Here is a 5570-nt window from a genome sequence, read left to right as displayed (position 1 = left end):
CATAGCAAAATATTCACCACTTTTTTCATCATCGCCTGCCGAAACAATGTTTTGATATGGCCAACGGTTCCGAAAATACACTTTCGAAAAAATGAATTAGTATATCTGGAAAGGCGACGTCGATTTTGCTTTGATGACAGCACATGTCACCTGGGGGGTAACAGATGGTTTAAACGTCGTCCGTCAACACACAGCATAGTGGAATAGCTACTACCAAAGCGCCATTCATGTTGTAAGTAGGCTGTTTAGGTTTTTATGTTGGTAACGCCACGTAGCGCAATGTATGAAAATCACTGACTGTGCTGTGTGCAGTCTGTGGCTGGTTGGCATTGTTGGAATATTCGCTATTGTAGTGTTGGGCAGTTGGATGTGAACAGCGCGTAGCGTTGCGCAGTTGGAGGTGAGCCGCCAGCAGTGGTGGATGTGGGGACAGAGATGCCAGAATTTTGAGAGCGGACGATATGGACGTGTGTCCGTCAGAAAGACGAAATTTGTAATAGTGGATATCACGAACTGATATATCATGACTTTTGAACATTATTAAGGTAAATACATTGTTTGTTCTCTATCAAAATCTTTCATTTTGCTAACTATGCCTATCAGTAGTTAGGGCCTTCCGTAGTTAGAATCCTTTATTTAGCCTCTACTGAGGCGCTCGCTGTATTGCAGTAGTTCGAGTAAGTAGTTTGTGACGTAAGTGATTCATGAAAGGTATAGGTTATTGTTAGTCAGGGCCATTCTTTTGTAGGGATTATTGAAAGTCAGATTGCGTTGCGCTAAAAATATTGTGTGTCAGTTTAGTGTTGATCAGAATAAGTAAAGAGAGAAATGTCTGAGTACGTTCAGTTCCGCTCAGCTGTTTGAAAGTCAAATAACGTAAGAGGTTTATCAGGACAGTAATTCACTAATTTTTCTAAGGGAACGTTTCAATGTTTACCCTTTAATAGGGAGTCCTCACAGCCAGAAGGCAGAGTGTGGTGCAAACGTGTGAAGCGAACAGGCAAGCATGGCATGGAGACGCAATCGTGCTGTCTACAGCCAACTGAGCGAGTTCGAAAGGGATGACTATATGGCCTTCCGAGTGGCAGGATGATACTTTCCGATAGTTGCCATACAAAACGTGCTGCGTCATGTGTGCAACGTTGCTTGTATCAGTGGTCATGTGAACATTCTTACATCCGTAGACGAGAACCTGGACGTTCACGCAGTACACGCGCCTGCCAGGATCGTCGTATTTTAAGGGCAGCAATGGCAGATCGTTCAGCTACCACAGCACAGATAAAAGAGCTTGTGAGCCCAGACGTGTCGACGCGAACTGTTCTGAACCGGTTATTACCAATGGGACTACGGGCACGCACACCTTGTAAGAGGTCCATGATTAAGGAATTTGTTGCTAGCGCACTCGAGCAGATGTCATGTCGATGGATTGCTCACGCGCTGCCTGCGATATATAAGCTATAAGAGAATCTCAGACCAGAGAGCAGTGTTGTATGCAGTAGGGACTCTGTGGCAGTAGGAGTAGTGGTAGCAGCTACAAGTCGTGTGTGTGGAGTTGGCTGGGCCGGTCGTGGGGAGCGATGGCGGAGCCTGAGCGTTGTAGTATAAGGTAAAAAGCAGCCTCGCGCATATTTAGTATTGTTATATCAAGTCCCATGTAAATGGTTTAAAAAGAAATCTCTTAATAATAATCTTTCGTATAAAAATTAGCTTTTGACAATCATTCAACTCAATTTGAACATTTTACTAATTTCTCCAATCCTTGGTCATCCTGATTATTGTAAAGAAAAATCAGTTGTTTCTTTTTATACATGACAGATCTATCGGCCAGCATTGCACTGAGCTGTGCTAGAAAAATTTCTTATAGGAGCAGATATATACGCGTTATCCGGCTACCTTATTGAGGTAAGAATACTCTATTTATTCAGAATGATCTTTCAGGGCCATGGCGCAGCACTGCTGACGTCCAAAATTTACCAGTTTGAATTCACAGTCAATTACTGAAAGGTTATAAGTGAGCCACAATTTTTTATTGACAGATTAGTCACATTTTATTATTCATAGGTTACGCAATTTATGTATTGGGAGGTTACACTAAATGTGAATATTATTCACAATATTTTATTGTGGGGAGGTTACACTTGTCGACAACCGGCCAGGGTCGTATTTTTGTGAATTTCTAAGAAGTAGTCAGTTATATATCTGCTCTTATTTACTTAATGTTAAATGGAGTTTGCATCTGGGGCAACGCATTTACTAACTTGTCACTCTTTCTTTCACAGATCATCGGTAATTTATTGCTCTTTGTTTTAATTGTATTTGTTCCATTTTTTCTTTGTCTTTGTTTGATTTTGTGCTTAACTGTGAGTTGTGAAAATGCCGCGAAAAACTGCTGACAGTACATCGCGATGTGCAATGAGTGAAAAAGCCAACTCGCATAATTTGACCGATAATACTAGCGACACTCAGTGTAATAGTGATAATCCTCTAATTACAGATAATCAGTGCATGTCGATGACTAGTAATGACTTTGATCCTAATGATGAGCAAACAAATTCAATTATGTCCACAGCAAATGTAACAATTGATGACACGCCACATTCCGTTACAATGAACGCTGTCCAGTTTGACACACCTGTTCTTCAAAATTTACATAGCGAACAGATAATTGTTTCTAACGAAGGTGAACAATGTACGCAAAGTACGTCAGATTTATTTGATTCCGGTGTAGTGACCAACAGTGCATATGCAATTGGCAAATCTTTTCAAGAATCAGAGAATGACCAAATGGTTACACAAAGCGTGACAAATGCAGATCCACCATCACACAGCACAGAGAATAGAGTAGGTAATATTGGCATGGATCAAGTTATGGCATTATTGCTACAACTTCATTAATCGAACAAACAACTTAATGAAAATCTCAAACAACAACTTAATGAAAATCTCAGATAGTCTAATGAAAAACAAGACAACAATTTCAAACAACTTAATGAAAGTTTCGAACAGTCTTATAAAAAACACGACAGGTCGATCAAACAAATTAATGAGAACTTTAAACAGATTAATGGGCAGATTGCATTAATTGCCGTGCAATGTCATGATACTAAAGAACAATTACGTGAGGTAGTTAAGGCTTGTGCTAGGAATAGTAGTGAAGAAATTAGATCCGTTGCACAGGAATTACGTAATACGCATGCAGACACAACAAATTTACTTAGAGATGAAATTAGTGCAGTTGCTAAACAATGTTCAGAAAACGCAACACAGTTACGTGACGAGTTTAAATTAATGTCAGCAGAACTTTCACGCACACTAGAAGCGAAAGTAGATAAGAAATCTGATGAACAAAACAGCCAAATTGAGGAAAGTTTTAATCACCACCTACAAAACAGTGAAACGCGTTACCATAAATTCATACAGGAACAGAACAAAGTAAAGAAACAAGTCAAGGAAACAATTACTGCATAGAGACAAGAAGATAAGCGTAAATTTTTTACGAAAGCAAAAACATACGTAGACAACAACATTGCTACAGTATCAGACGAAATTAATACTATCAAACAGTTGAACACTGAATTGCATCATGAAATCTCCGCTCTTAAAACAAAAACAGACACACACACACACACACACAGTAGACTTTCAGACAATGACCAGCAGACTTGAACAATTGGAATTAATACAGGATCCCGATGCCATTAAAGCAGACGTTAAGAAATTGAACAAAACCACCCGTAAAATCCAAAAACAAATTAATGTTTGTGGCGCTAAAAATGACCATCAGGTAAAAGCACTGACTGAAAAAATCGATGAATTGCCCAGTCGTATTGATGTTATCGAAAATAACAATGACACCAATTCAGACGATACGTCACCAATTTCGTTCAAACATCCGAATTCCAAAACTTACAGCAGACAATCGGTGAGATAGGTTCGTCCAATAATACATTACGTAGAAAAGTGTCATCTTTACAGCAAGAAGTGGCAGAAATGAAAAATGTTTCAGCCGCTAACACGTCACAGCATATGCCACATTCTGAACATTTGTCACACTCACACAGCCAGTATAACTTAGTTAATTTACAGAGAGTACGTGACTTAGAGTCCGAACAATCACAGACAAACAGATTATCATACAATCCTGAGCCTACTCAGCCATTCAGAGACGATAATTTTGATTACAAGCACTTTCTATCTGTTAGGAAATTTAAGGTATTTAAAACTGACAGAACACAGATTCACCCTTTAGACTGGATACAACAATTTGCTTTCGCATTTCCACCAACTTGGCCTGTAACGCAGAAACTAGAATTTATCTGCAGCGCGTAAAAGACCTCAGGGGATTCATTACACTTCGATGACTATGTGCCGTAACGTGCACAGGGCCCCGAGGCGTCGTAGTGCTATTTCAACTTTAGTTTTCTGCACTGCTGCCTTCTCTTTTACTATCCTTTATATCTATCAAAAAAACTCTTCAACTATCGATGTATGTAGACTTAGGAATGAGTAAAGAAAACCTGATAAGACAACATTTACATGAATGTGACAGTTTTCATTAGACACTCCCGAAATGACAAGAAATACCAGCATAATTTTAATAACAAACTTTTAATCATCAGTATGTACAACATATCAGCAACAAGAAACACATTTTGGTAACAATAGAACCAAGCTTTAATGTTTCGCCACCTACACGTATAGCGTCGGCTCCACCAAATAGTAACGCACCGCAACAAGGAAATCAGTACGTACAGAAAACACATCATTGCAATTCCTATCGCAACGCGCCGTATAGCAATGACTATCATGACAGACGTAAAAGTAGTGAGCACAATATTCAGCGTAACAGTCGGTCTTACCAGCAGCAGAATGAACCACAACAACAGATTATCATGAATGAACCAGACAGTCGATATCATCCCGAACCTAATACGTCAGGACGAAGTAACAGAGCAGTACAAATAGTCGAAATGCCACAGCATCTTCCTGCAAATAAAAAGCACGTCAGATAGAATATGACTAGATACAGTACAGGTTGGATCCTCCAGCAACGTAAACAATACTTCAGATACACAGAATCTTTTTCACGAAAATGTTATTACTTTTGACGATATCCGAGACACACTTTTGCATGAAAAACCAGTTATTCGAAAAGCCATTTCCCACTCTGTAATTGAAGTAAAGATTGGAGCATCCTCATTTTCAGCAGTAATCGATTCTGGATCACCTATGTCAGTTATAAATGAAGAAACTTTCAACGAATGTAACAAAGTTAACACCTATCCTACGTTACCATTAGGCAAAACTAAAGTGAAAGGAGCAGTATCTGGTAAAAACCCACTTATCATTTTGTGTTGCAGGTCATATGTTCCACTCAAATTTTTGGATTCTTCCCTTATTGACAACAGACGTTATTTTAGGTACGAATTTTTTGGTACAACACGACGCAATTATTGACTTTCAAAATTCCTGTTTAATGTTAAAGGATGAAAAGGTACCACTGGCATTAGAATTTCAGCATTCTTTATTTGCAGAAGAACAAACAATTAATCGAACAGAGGTCTTTTCTA

This window comes from Schistocerca americana, chromosome 3, assembly GCF_021461395.2.
Source record: "Schistocerca americana isolate TAMUIC-IGC-003095 chromosome 3, iqSchAmer2.1, whole genome shotgun sequence".
In the NCBI taxonomy this organism is placed as follows: domain Eukaryota; kingdom Metazoa; phylum Arthropoda; class Insecta; order Orthoptera; family Acrididae; genus Schistocerca; species Schistocerca americana.
This window is presented reverse-complemented; position numbering follows the sequence as displayed.